At 35.4% G+C, this 14,964-nt stretch overlaps 1 protein-coding gene across 1 annotated transcript in view; it reads right to left on the reverse strand.

Annotated features, from left to right (window-relative positions):
- Positions 1-14,964, reverse strand: part of Kcnh5 (potassium voltage-gated channel subfamily H member 5) — a 273,394-nt gene that overhangs the window by 74,892 nt on the left and 183,538 nt on the right. The gene's annotated exons all lie outside the window — the stretch shown is intronic.

Genomic DNA, 14,964 nt, shown 5'->3' on the forward strand with positions numbered 1-14,964 from the left:
ATTGAAATGCAATTCTCAACAAAACCCCTACAAAGGCTTTATGTAGATATAACAAGAATATTCTAAAATTTATATTTTTAAGGCATGAGACCTAGAACAGCTAAGATCACTGGACAAAAAGGAATAAAGTAACAGGAATTCCTTTATTCAAGGCTGTAAGATATGATCTAGGCATAGTCATTCAGATGTAGTGTTGACATAGGGTTAGACATAGATTGATGAAACAGAATAGAAAACATAGAAATAGACCAATGCAAAAATGCCCAACCCATTTTTTTTTTTTTTACAAAAATGCAAAAAACATTCAGTGAAGAAAAGATAGTGTTTCAACAAATGGTGTTTGGAGAAATTAACATCATTGATCAAAAAAATAAAGAAACCTCAACTTTAACCCCATATCTTGAACATATTAACTCAAAATGCATGATGAAGTATAAAATGTAAACCTAAAAACTTTTCAGAAAAGACATAGAAGTAAACATTAAGAACCTAAGGCCAACCAGAATTCTTAAAGTGGACACCAAAGGTAAAATTCATAAAAAGAAAAATCGATAAGCTCTACCTTATCAAAATGATTAAAAGACACTGTGAAGAGACTGAAAAGACAAACTACAAACTGAGAAAAAAATTTTGCAAACTATATGTCCAACAAGGAACTGGTATCTAAAACTGTAGTTCTCCCTCAGTTACAGGGCAGACTGAAAGCCAAACACCTGACCTGAACCATTATCAGCCTCTAACTCACAAACAAGGGCTTTCAGCTCTCCATGCTCCCCCCACACCACCACCCCCCAAAAAAACTTCTCTGGGAAATCAACTTACAGCTCTGTTATTTGCAACAGAATTTTCTATGAAATATACCATAACACTTTGATTGAAAATTGCCCTTGGCGATGTTTTACGCCTGAATAAAATATTTATACTGTTAATTTTCCTTTTAATTACTAGTTTATTTACATTGGGTGTGCACATTTCATCTAATCTAGTCTAACAAACTGAGTGTTATAGTTCAGATCTTAAATTTCCCCTAAAGGCGATAAGTAAATGGCTTGGTCCCCAGCTTGTGGAACTACTGGAACATGACGGCACCTTTAGGAGGTGGCACCAGTGGAAGGAAGTTTGATCGGTGGAGCATGCCCCTGAAGGACCCCAGCCTCTTGCTCCTGTTTCTCTCTCGCTCGCTCGCTCTCTCTCTCTCTCTCTCTCTCTCTCTCTCTCTCTCTCTCTCTCTCCTTTCTCACTGCCATGGGCTGAGCAGATTCCTCCACCATGCACTTCTGCCATGATGTTCTACCTCACCACAGACCCATGGACCAAAAACCTCTGAGATTATGATCCAAAAAGGCTAAAACACTGAGGAAGAAATATTGAAGAAAAGGAAGTAACTCCTTCCCCTGTTTACACAGGGTTTCCAAGCACTCTAAAACAATTCCATAATAATTTGTGTTTTATTTGCTCTTAGACTCATTTATTTATTCACTCACAGATTCATTTATTCATTCATTCATCCATTGGTCACCCAGGAATGCTCAAAATATGCAATATCGTTAGGATAAAGATATATTGTGCATACATATAAAATGTATGGTTGCCAAGACCTTTCTATTTTTCTAGTTTACTGACCAAATCAGATATTTTAACAAATAGGATACTATTATATCAGTGAGATATGAGCAACATTCTGGGATGTGACTTAAAGATACCTATCTTAAAATGACTATTTCTAAATCACAGCTTCTAATATTTTTGTGGACCAAGTTTCCCCCTCCAAAGGTTCAAACATAGCTCAATGGGAATTTCAAAGTTGTTTTCTTAGATACAATTGGTTCAGACAGTGAAAGAAATGGAAAATGATACCAATAATTTAATCTTTATAAAAGCCATACAATACAGATACCATTATCTTTATTTGACAAAGGCAAATAACAGATCTATGTTTGGGTGAATAAATTCTTTTTGTTCTTTCTATAACACAGCATTGCTTCTGGATACAGAGAAAATCAAAAGAAATTTGTTCCAGGTCAACATCCGTTGGGTGGAGGTGCCCTTGACTACAGAACCTAGGTCTAATTTAGAATATTATCCAATATGACTCTCACAATCCCACCTGGCTCGACTGGAAACATTTCCTAAAAGACTCTCATACTGGGAGCCTTGACATCACACCTGCTCTGCATGACAACACTCTCATCATTTTCCAGCAGCATGACCACCTGTCCACACCCCAACTTCCCTAAAGTTTTGGTATTCTCTCTGCTCCTCAGATTGACCCTTCGTCTGATCTTATTTGCTGATTTAATAAATGCAATCTTTTTTTGCATTTGGCTTAACCCTTTTCAAAGTTTTTCCTGCTTCAGAGTAAATGAATCAGAAAGCCATACAACACCCTGACACATGGTACAGATTATCATACAACACTTTATTAGTACATTCAAAGACTGGTACTGTGAACAACACAGTCCTTCTGGAATTAAATCCAACAGTCCAATGTACAGCAGTCAAATTCATGCACACTTTATCAGCAGAAGTCCATTAACTTCATTAATGTCTGCAAGCCACAGACACCTCAACTCCATCTTTTAGCCCCTCCTGTCTTCACTTTTTAAATTTAAAAAATAGATTCCTATTGTCCATCATAGTAAACACATTGGATTATTCTTCCTCTATTGTATTACCTATGAAAATTCCATCTGATTTATCTCTCCTGGGTTAGGTAATGTCACACTATTCTGAGTAATTTCACTTTAAGATAATGACTATAAACTTAAATGGGCACTCATCAATATCTCAGATTTCTAGTATACGTCCCAGACGTTCACACATTCATGTGCATCAATATGAATATTTTGTACATTTCCCCCTTTCTTCAATCTTTCCACTCTCATTCTAACCCCCAAATCTCAACCAATTATTTTCTCTCATATTTTATTTAAAAACAAGAAACTCTGGAAGAAATCCAGTTTGATAACCAACCTTGCAGCAGACTAATCTTTCCACTGAGAACAACTATAAAGCTGGGTGAAATACAAAGAGAAATCAAAAAACAAAAGGATATCTGAAAACATCAGATAGAAAGACATAGAGGATTTCAGCAATCCCAGAGGGAAGAAAAATTCACCAAGGTGAGCTCCAAATTCTATTTCGCTTTTCCTCTGTGGAATATATTCACTAATGATAAGTGATACAGGCAGAGTCTGAGACACTGAATAGAAGTCTCAGTATTTCAGGGCTACCAAAACAACCAAACTTGACAATCTAAGATCTCAAGAGATAGAAAGCACAGACAAGAGAACAAAAAAAGTCTAAGCTGCTTTTATCCTAAAGGCATTTGCTTGCTTAAACATCACAGGCCTAAGTGTAGGAAACTACACAGAGTTTATAGACATCTTACTGTGTTGAGAAAATAAAACGTGGAGTTCAAGAACTACAAAGGTAGAGGGGCGTTAGTGAACAGCATTTCAGCTGACTCCTGAACTATGAAGAGCAAATTACGTTGTTACTTCAAAGAATTTTTTAAATGCCTCTAATCTACTCAATCTGGGATTAATTTATCAACTGACCTACTCCTTCCCCTGCTGCCTTCCAGAAGGCAAAGAAAAATCTATCTGGAGGAAATTAACATCAGCCAGAGTCACTTTGATTTTTTATATCCAGCATTTAATAAAAAATTATCAGGCAAACCAAAAGAAAGAGTCAAGAGAAAAAAAGAGCAATACAAACAGATCCATAGTCAGACATTGTTTTCAGTAAAGAGACTATGTTTCTAGATGGATCCAGAGATTGTGGCTCTACTGTACTTTGCTTTTGCTTTTGTGTTGTTATCACAATGTCTGACATCAACTTGATTTTCATTCTCTCTCTCTCTCTCTCTCTCTCTCTCTTTTTTTTTTTTTTTTTTTGGTACTCGGGATTGAACCCAGGGTTGCTTTACTACTGAACCACATCCCAGCACTTAGTTATTTATTTTTTTTTAATTTTGAGACTGTGTCTCACCAAGTTGCTTAGGGCTTCATTGAGTTGCTGAGGCTGGCCTCAAACTTGTGACCTTCCTGCCTCAGCTTGCTAAGTCATTTATTTTTTGCAGGGTGGGAGGGCAGGTCTTTTTGTCTGATTTTTTAGAAATATTTTGAGCTGCGGATGGACACAAGGCCTTTTTTTATTTGTGTGGTGCTGAGAATCGAACCCAGTGCCTTACACATGCTAGGCAAGCGCTCTACTACTGAGCCACAACCCCAGCCCTTGTCTGATTTTTGTACACTTTAAATTCAAATAGTTCTTGCAGGACACACCTTCAAGATGATTAAAACAGATTCATTTTCCCAGGTATACAATGGACAGATAAGTAGTTTGAGTGTTCTGGTTTTTTTTTTCCCCCCATTCCAAGAGTGATATCCTGAATCATAGTTTTAAAATTAGTTCTTTTTTTTTGTTTAAAATTGTTTTTAGTTGTAGATTGGCACAATACCTTTAGTTTACTTAATTTTATGTGGTGCTGAGGATAGAACCCAGTGCCTCACACATTCTAGGCAAGTGTTCTACCACTGAGCTACAACCCTAGCCCCTTTGTTTTGTTTTGATGGGAACCAAATTATACATATATTGGGCTCATCTTCTCTATTACATGTTTGTTTCCCTTACAACTCTCTTTATATTTCAATTTCTTTTCTTTTTTTATCTTTTCATTTAATCCTCTACATTCATCCTTATGTCCCTTCCAGGGACATAGGAAAAAATGTGGTCACCTTGTAATTTGGTCTTCATTTTTCCTTTTTCCTTTCACTTAGTTTCTGGCTCTGATCAGCCTCTTATATTTTTGTTTCTAGACTGATTTTCTGAATTTCTGAATTATGAAGGTCCTTCATATCTTAAATCGCTAGTTTCACTGCAAACTGGGTGTTGTGTTTGTCTTCTGCATCATACCTCTTGGGGAGGGATGGGTTTTCAGGTTGAAAATTTAGAGTTCTATTTTTCTGATATTCAGGTATCTTATGTAAATTCTTTGTTGTTGTTGTTGTTTATGATCATTTGTATTGAATTTTTTGTAACCAGTAATACCAGGTGCTCCTCTGGGGTGGGTAAGGAAGGGGAAGCATTCCTGGGGAGAATTTTTACAGGCATCATCTTCTGTCACTACAGTTAGGTGCAGTTTTTTCAATAGACAACACTGTTAGGCTCTGACTTCTGATATCTTGTTTGTTAGGCTTCTTATCTTCATATTCTTCCTTCTACTGCTTTACCATTAGACTTCCAAGAAAAACACTGTTCTTCCCAGACCTTCCTTTGACCCAGAAGTGTGTCCATCCCAAACCTGCTTCTTCTCATCCCAGAACTCCCCAAGCGCATGTGCCCTTGCCTGCCAGGTCTCAGGCCTTTTCTTGGCATTTCCATTTAGTATAGCATTCTTCTTTCTGCTAAGGAACCCTGGTGTCTGTCCTAAGAACCTCCCCATGACTCCTCTACCTCTTCCTTTCTTCTGCGTAACTTCCTCATGGCTCTCAGCTCCAGTGTGGGTCCCAGATCCCACAGTGATGGTTTGGACATGTATTTCCCATGGGTCAGTTCTGTCTCTTACCTACACTGTAACTATACTCTGAGAGTGACTTTATTTGTCCTCCTAATCTGTAGATTTGGGGAAAAGATTTCTGAGCAAATTTAGACCACCTGAATTATTCTATAGAAATTCAGAGGTCAGCATTGGGTTTTTAATTTGTATTTCCTTTATCACTAATAAAGTTAAATAAACTCATATGTTCATGGTCTATTTATATTCTTTTTTCTGAGACATACCTGCTTGCATCTGTAGTCTATTTTTCTATTGGGTTATCTATATTTTCTTATTGATGTTCAGGAATTCTTTATGTATTCTATATCCTAGGACTTATTGTATATGTTTCACTATCTCCTCCCAGATTATAGATTATTTTTCTGTCATGTATTTGGATGAACATATACTATTAAATAGTAAAATTTATCAACTTTGCTTTATTTTTCCAAACTGCATCATGTTTAAGAAAGCTGAAATGTTTAAAATTTTTCTAAATATTCTTACTTTTAAATAGTGACAAGAGCATTTAACATGAGATACACACTCTTAAGAAAATCTTAGGTATACAATACAGTACATCTGCAGGCACAAAGTTGTATACCAGATCTCTAGGATTTAATCGTTTTGCATAACTGAAACTTTATATACACTGAATATGGAAAAACTACCCATTTCCCCCTGTCCTTAGTCCCTGGCAACCACTTTTACAGTTTCTACCCCTCTCTGCATTTGATTATTCTATATACTTCAAATAAGTGCTATCATACAGTGTTTGTCCTTATATCACTGGCATATATTACTTAGAATTATGGACTCAAGGGTCACCCATGTTGATCATATATAGTAGGATCTTCTTTTTAATTGGATTATTTCCAATTTTTGCTATTGAGTTGAAGGGTTCCTTAAAGACTGCACACCAACCCTCTGCCAGTCCTATAAGTTACAAGTATTTCCTCCTATTTCATAGGTTCTTTATCACTCTCTTGTCTCCTTCACTGCACAGAGACTTTTGAGCTTGATGAAGTCCCACCCACTTTTCTATCTTTGCTTGTACTTCTGGTGTCATATTCAAGAAACCCCTATCAACACGAAGGCTGAGAAGCTTTTCCTCTGTTTTCTTCTAGCAGTTTTACAGTTTGGGGATCTCACACTGAAGTCTTTAATCCACTTTGAGCTGACTGCTGTGCATGGTCTAGAAGTCTAATTTCATTCCTTTGAATGTGGATATCTCATTTTCCCAACACTACCTGTAGAACAGATTATCCATTCCCCATTGTGTAGTCTTGGTGCTTTTTCAAATTATCAGTTGACCCCATGGGCATGGATTTACTTCTGGGTTCTCTATACCCATTGGTTTATGTGTCTGTCTTTATGCTGGGACCATATTATTTTGATTTTGTAGCTTTGTAACATATTTCGGAAACAGAAAGTGGGATACCTTCAGTTTTGTTCTTTTTTTGTGAAGATAACTTTGACTATTTGGGGTCCTCTGTGGTTCCATATGAATTTCAGGATTTTTTTTTCTATTTCTGTGAACAAAAATGTCATTATTTTTAATATATATATTTACAGTCTGGAGTTGATAGATATGAAGTACAGATGAGATTAAACTGAATGTTTTACACACAGGTAACCATTAATCCCAATAATTCTTATTTGAATGGTCTCTCATTTCCCACAGATCTGTATTTGCCCATCTCTGTCACACAATAAATGTATACATCTGGAGTTATTTTAGAATTATCATATGGGTTATCATATGTCAATTTGGTCATTCTGTGATGGAATCACACTGTCCTAATGACCACACATTACTCTTTCCCAAGCTCCAATGATACCCTAATGAATCTGCTGTTATTAGGCCCACCAGTAACCTCCATGTGACAAAATTTGAATGGAATTCTCATTTTCTATTTTACTTATATTTTAGAAGACTTCAAGACAGTTGTTCATTCTCTATTTGGCTTCCGTAAAGTCAAATAATCCTGCTTTTCACCTAATATCACCAGCCATTCTTGTGTGTCCTTTCTGACTTTTTCTCATCTACTTGTCATCTAAATGTAAGCGTCCCTCAAGACTTGATCTTTTCTCTTTCCTAGCTGAGTCATTCTGAGTTATCACAGCTAGGCATTCAAGGCCTTTCATATATCAGTGGCTTCCAAATTTACATGCCCCTCTGAACCCCAGAATTATAACCACAGACATAATGAATGAATATTTGTTGAGTACCTACCACTTACCAAGCACCATTCTTGAAAAATAATATTTTATGGCTTGCAAAAACATATGGAATTCAAAATTATGTGTTTGTAATTAAGGTTTTATTGGCACAAAGCAATGTTCATTTATTTACATATCGTCTATGGCTCTTTTCATGTTTCTTTGGCAAAGCTGAGTAGAAGAGACAAAGACCATATGGCCCACAAGGCCTAATATCTGGTCCTTTACAGAAAAAGCTGGCTAATCCCTGATCTTAACCAATATACTCTACTGCCTGCAAGCAAAAATCTCCACATGACAAAAGTCCTTTTTACAATCAATGGCAGAACTAAAAAAGAAAGAAAGAAATATATATCTTTTGATAAATGTGGTTTTGCTTCCTTTAAAAGACCAAAGCATTTCTCTTTTTAATTCAACTGCCAAGAAAATCAAAGGCTCAATTTGACCAAATTTAGTAACAATGACACTCCAGGTAACTGGACACCTCAATTTGTGTTTAATCCTTCAATACATAGATATGTGTGTGTGTTTTATTATCTCATTTTATATTGATTTTAATTTTATGTGAAGCCTATAATTTTGTGTAAAAGTCAATATAAATACGAACAAACATCAGGAGAAGTTATGTTTGGTGAATTATTTTAAGAGGTTATCCTTAAATCAAAACTACCTTTCTCTGTTATGGGATTTATAACCATGGGATTAAACAAGTGTACATCTAAGTTCATGCAGTGAATTCCTTTGTGATGAAAATGTTGTAAAGAAAATATGCAATGCCATTTGAAAAGCTTAAGATTCTGCTTAAAAAGTTGTGCATAGGCCAGGTGCACTGACACACACCTGTAATCCCAGAAGCCTGGGAGGCTGAGGTAGGAGGATCTCAAATTCAAAGCCAACCTGCAATTTAGTGAGACCCTAAGCAATTCAGTGAGACCCTGTCTTAAAAAAAAAAAAAAATTTTTTTTTAATTCTTCTAAAGGCTGGGGATAAGACTTAGTGGGATCAATCCCTGTTATAAATAAATAAATAAGTAAATAAGTAAATAAATAAATAAATCATAGTGGTGCAAATCATGGAAAAACTTCCTTCTATGAAATAACCCATGCCCTGACACTCGCACACTATGCATAAACACCAGTATAAAAAGTAAGTTTGGGGCTGGGGAGATAGCTCAGTTGGTAGAGTGCTTGCCTTGCAAGCACAAGGTCCTGGGTTCGATCCCCAGCACCGCAAAAAAAAAAAAAAAAAAAAAGTAAGTTTGGAGTTGGGCACAGTGGCACATGCCTGTAATTCCAGCAGCTCAGGACGCTGAGGCAGGAGGGTCACAATTTCAAAGCCAGCCTCAGCAAAAGCGAGATGCTAAGCAATTCAGTGGGACCCCGTCTCTAAATAAAAATACAAAATAGGGCTGGGATTGTGGCTCAGTGGTCAAATGTCCCTGAGTTCAATCCCCAATCCTAAGGGGGGATAAAAAAGTGATCATGCAAGATCACATGTTTTATTAATTAGAAAATTAAGGTCATAACATTAAGATTTGAGTTCTCCTATCAGTTCTTCTGATCTCCTATACAATAACTTAAATAAGATGTCAGGAAAGAAACATTTCCACTAATTTGACTTGTGGATTTTTGTTTGTTTCCTTACTTATCTTAACTGTATTTGAAACTTTTAAAATGTCCCTCAAAAATCCAAACAAAGGAAACACTTTTTCTGTAGGTTGGTAGGGAAATTTCATTATGAAGAACTTTATTAAAATAAATTATAGATAAATTTAAAATCAGGAATATTAGATCTAGAATGCCACTAAATATGGTTTACAGAACCAGGACTTTGGGTTGCACACATGTGTTTTACCTAAGTGTGAAGATCATTTTGAGGCACTGTATGGTTGTTAGCTCAACTAAGATCCCATGGCTTTCTGAAATCTGTTCATTAAAATAATGTTTTTAAGAGAACTCAGGTCCTCAAGGGAATTTAAGAAAACAAAATTTGTGTATAGTTTTTAAAATGTCACATGCTAATTATACAAATGAAAGCAGCTTTTCCTAAATGCAGTATTAAAATACAACTTTTTTTCAATATCAATCTAATATTCATTCCAAGTTTAGCAGTGCAAGCTCACTAAAATTCCAAACTTCATTGCTTCTGGAGATAAGTATACCAGTTCAATTCAGCAAAATTACATACCTTTTATAAATTAATAAAAACAGAAACAAAAATTATAACAATAACAGATATACTTGGATTCACAGTACTTGCAATAATAATCATAACTGGTGCATGTTCATAAGGATTCAAAGATTTCAACTAACCCCAAAGGAATAGTGTACTTAATTCACCATCTTCAGTGCAGGTGAGAACCACTCCTCTCTGTGTTAAGCAAGAAAAAGTCAAAAAGGAAAAGAATTTCCCCCTTTATCTCAAATGGTAACTCTGTATAATCACTTAAAATTTTATTAGGGAATTGGAAAATTTTAAATATTCATGTAATTATTTTTGTCTCTCCCATTAGATTGTAAGTTTCATAAGAACAAAAATGCTGGGTTTTTCATCCACAGCTTCATCTCCAATGTCTGATATACTGTCTAGAACACACTTAGATAAGCATAAGTTAGTATTATTGATTGTAGGACCAGGAGTATGAACTGTGGGATCAGAACCCTAAGAATTAGAATCAAACTTTGATTCAGTCATTTATTAGCTTTGTCATCTTGGGTATTTTATTTATGTACTTTTCAGAACCTCCTTCTTATCTTTAAAAATAGGGACTGCGAGATCATGACATGGAGAAGGAATTTATCCCACTAAGAGCTTTGAATGAGCATTCTCTAAGTAGATGCTCCCTTATCCTCTGGCTCTTGGTCCACACTCTTCCAGGTGTCGAAGGTCTGAAGATGAAGTTTCTCTTGGTGTAATCATAAAAACAGTACTAGCAGGTCCACACTCTTCCAGGTGTCGAAGGTCTGAAGATGAAGTTTCTCTTGGTGTAATCATAAAAACAGTACTAGCTGGTCCAAGAAAGTTGAAGTGCATTTGCTCAGTCCTACTCAGTTGTGAGTCCTAAGTGTCAGGACTATTTTATAGTCTCCATAGTCATTCCAGAGACTGAACATGTCTTGAATGTAAGCAGGGCTTTAATGGGCATTTAATATTGGATACCAGAATAGGCAAGAGGATCTTTAAATTTCAACCTGTGCATCAATATCTACCTATGAATTTGTGAATTCTTTTCTAGGCTTCTTTTCAGGCCTGGACTTTCAGTGTAAAAAAATTTTACCTGCTTTTAAGAAGAACTTTTCATGTTTCTTTTAATCATACAAAATTTTATTTTGAAGTTAACAAGCTATTATTAAAGAAAAATCCTTTCAACCTAAAATGCTGAGTAGCATTCAACAGTAAAAAGGATTTGGAACTTGAGATATTGGTTTAACTTGCTTCATTGTCATATGGAAGGATGCTACTCAGCTGTTTATAGAGTGTTTAAATAAATTCACTACTCATCCTATGACACTCTGATTTATTTACTTATATGTTATTTAAAAATCCTAAAATCATGTGAATATTGATTTACAAGACACTCTGAAGCAAAATAACTACCAGATTAAAGTCTCTTTTAATGTTCTAGCATTAGATGAGGGAGCTCTTCATTGGTGGCTAGGCTGGGTTGTTTCCCTTCCGACCATTAACTTCTCATTTATTGTCAAGAACAAATTTGAAATATTAAAATATTCTTAGCACTGTCTTCTGATTTTTCCTGGGTACTAAAAAGAAACTACTATTATATCTCACTAAGTCTTCCCATATATGCACTTAAATTTTCATTTTAGAAATCCTGAACAAGATTATGAAAGAATCTATATTTGGAAAGGAAGCTTGACTGATCATCCAGAAATATGGCAACTAGACCCGGAGACCAGTGGACTAGAACCTGAGCCTCCTTACTGCTAATGTCACATCTCATCCATTAAACCCCATCCACACTACCTCTGGTTTATTCCCAAGCTGTGGAACCCCTGCATCTTCACAATGGAACCTCTGACTCTGCATTAGAAGAGCTGCGTTCCAGATGTCTAGGGCATCTCATGCTCCCACCACACCTCACCCAAGCAGCCCGAATATGTTCTCAGGGAGCCTCTGCTGCATGGTTTAAACTCTGAGGTTATGACAATGCAATTAACCAGGCTTATTTAGGGGGTGATAGAATGATGATAAGTAAGATAAGGAGGGAAAGTTTACTTAGAAGAATAAACAAGTGATAACAGGGACAACTGAAGTGTGAGAAAAAGATATTTGTCTACCAGATATTGATACTCAGTCTGGGAAAGAAGAGTATGACTACTGGTTCTGCAAAACAGGCCTGATCCAAGCTTTGGTTTCATCCTTTGTGTTCCAAGGCAAGTAATTTAATTCCTTATGGTCTAGTTTCTGTATTAGTAAATAGGAACAATTACATACATATGTGTTGGAAAGAGCAAATATTACACACGCTGAGATTACTGGCCTACTGAATTCATTGAAAAGATGAATTTGGAAAAATGACATGCAAATTTACATTAACTGTAGCTTATTTGATCTTTTAGAATAACTATAAAATAATATAATAATGTATAATAACTATATTAGTGTTATTGATTAAAATAATATAAACCAAATGTGCACATCCTTTTACATGGCAAACCTTACTCTTAGTGTTTATTTTAATGTAATAATTAAACATCATAATTATCCAGTAACAGAATAATGATATATTAGGATTTCCTTAAAATAGAACTCATTTATATAATACAGATTGAGCATCTCTAATCAAATCATCTGAAATCCAAAATATTCCAAAATCCAAAATTGTGGAATATCAATATGATCTCATAAGTGGAAAATTCCACACTTGGTCTCATGCAATGGATTACAGTTAAAACACAGGGGCCCTAAAAAATATTATATAAAATTACTTTCAGACTATGTGTATAAGGTATATATGAACTAGATGAATTTCTTGTTTAGACTTGGATCCCATTCCCAGAAATCTCATTAAGCATATGCAAATATTCCAAAATACTTATGATCCTAAGCATTTCAGATAAAGGGTACTCAACCTGTACATATTTATAATATAAACAGATGTTCACAAAATCACAGAGAATAAATGTGGCATGATATAGTTTAGTAATAGTGGGATTATGAGTGATTCAGCATATTTTCTTCTCTTTTTGGATCTTATGTCTAAATTTTATATAACAGTCATGTCTTTCTATTAAATAAATATTGTTAGAAACAAAAGTTATATAATCATGGATGTAGTACAGTCACCACACACCAATTTTTCAGAAAGGGTTATGGTAGTCTTCTAACATTTATTCACCCTTCAGAAAAGTGGTAATATAATATTCAAAGCTACCTGCTAGTCAGGAATATGTTCCAGATCCTACCCCACAGACCACCTGTGCCATCTGTGCCCTCACAGTATATGGGAATTAAGTCTGTGAAGAATGCCCTCCAAGACACCAAACCAATGTCATGTTTCTAGAATATTCTGAACAAACATCTGCTGATTAGCTTAATCAGATTGGGGTACCAACATGTCCATGTACCAACACATATGTTGTTATTGATTTTTTATTAAGATTTTAAACCAACATGATATTCAGTTGAAATTATTCTATGATACATGGAATGCACAGTTCATGTACAGTTAACTAATGACTTAGTAATAGTTAATAGATTCACTAGGTCTTAGTTTTCTTTCTATTGATTTCCACCTTCACTTGACTATCAGCACTTAGTTTTATGATAAAATTCATAAAAAGTTTTAGTTCATAACAAGTTTTTTGTCTAAATTCTATTGTTTTTCTTTCCTACTATGTTCTGTAGCCTACAACCTCACAACTTGAATTATTCACCCTGCTTTTTAAAAATCTTATGTTATACCTTGTATTATATTGTAAGCATCATCATGACTTGGAATCATACATTTCTCTCTATAATTATTTAAGTCTTTCCTCTTGCATTGGACTCTGAACAACATAAAAGCTGTGATTAGGTTCATTTACCACCCATAGCAATGACTACAAAACCCTACAATATCATGTTTTCTTTTTATATGAATGCAACTTTTAAAGGATGGCTATTTTCCCAATTTTAAATTCTACCATAATATAGATTCTTCCTTCACTGATGTCTCCTATCTCTCAGGGATGACCCAGAAGAAATTAGGGAAGTTAAGACATCCTACATTTTACAAGAAAATGTAAGAACTAAAGAAAAGAGCAAGGATGCTAATATGGCAAAACAAGAGAATGACAAGGTCTCAGGGAAAGTCAAGATTCATAAAAGGCAAAACTGAGAGGGAACCATCAAGTTGCACAGTCATGTGGCCCAGGCCTGGATGCCAAGACCACACAGAGCAGGGCCAGAGAGCAGTATTGTGAGCCACTGGCAGAGAATAGACAGAGGAGCCTCTTTCTTGCATAATGATGTCTCCTTTTAATTATTCACTACATTTTTCTCCACCCTCTTGCTGCCTTCTGCTGTGCCAGACAGGGATGCCTATGGTTATTTGGCACTACTAGTAAAGGAACTAAAAGTGGATTTTCAGTTCTTCATAGGATTATAAAAGAATACAAAATCAAAAGCAATCAGCCTGTGCCAAAAAACAGGCATCTTTTAGTCATTATCATAAAAACCAAGAAAGGGATGGGAGAGTGGGTGGAGGAGAAAAAAAAACACAAAGGCCTGGAAGAAAATTAGCACACTCACATAAACGATGATAACAACAGCAATTGCAGAAAGAGAAGCATCATTTTTTAAAAAATGTTCAGTTTATAAAATCCAATCATCTCATAATCCAACCTTTATCTAAAAACTGCAAAAGTAGTAGGAAGCACTATGATCTCATTCAGAAAGAGGTGTTTCAATAGCCATTACTGCAGATTTACTCAAGTGGGAGTTTGAAAATAGATCAATCATGGCTGCTCAGAACAAAATAATAGGTTGGGTACAAACACCTACTCACAGCATGATACCATCTGCATGTGGATTGATTCATGATTTACTTTTTCCCCAAAGTGTGGCATATATTTATATATTTGTGTCCCATGTATATACATGCAGGAATATTTTGTTCATCCAAATTATACTACCATTGATGTTCTATTTTCATCTATGTACAACAGTACTCACTAAATACCAAAAAAAGACTAAGA

The sequence above is a fragment of the Sciurus carolinensis genome, chromosome 2 (genome assembly GCF_902686445.1).
Source record: "Sciurus carolinensis chromosome 2, mSciCar1.2, whole genome shotgun sequence".
NCBI classification, from domain to species: domain Eukaryota; kingdom Metazoa; phylum Chordata; class Mammalia; order Rodentia; family Sciuridae; genus Sciurus; species Sciurus carolinensis.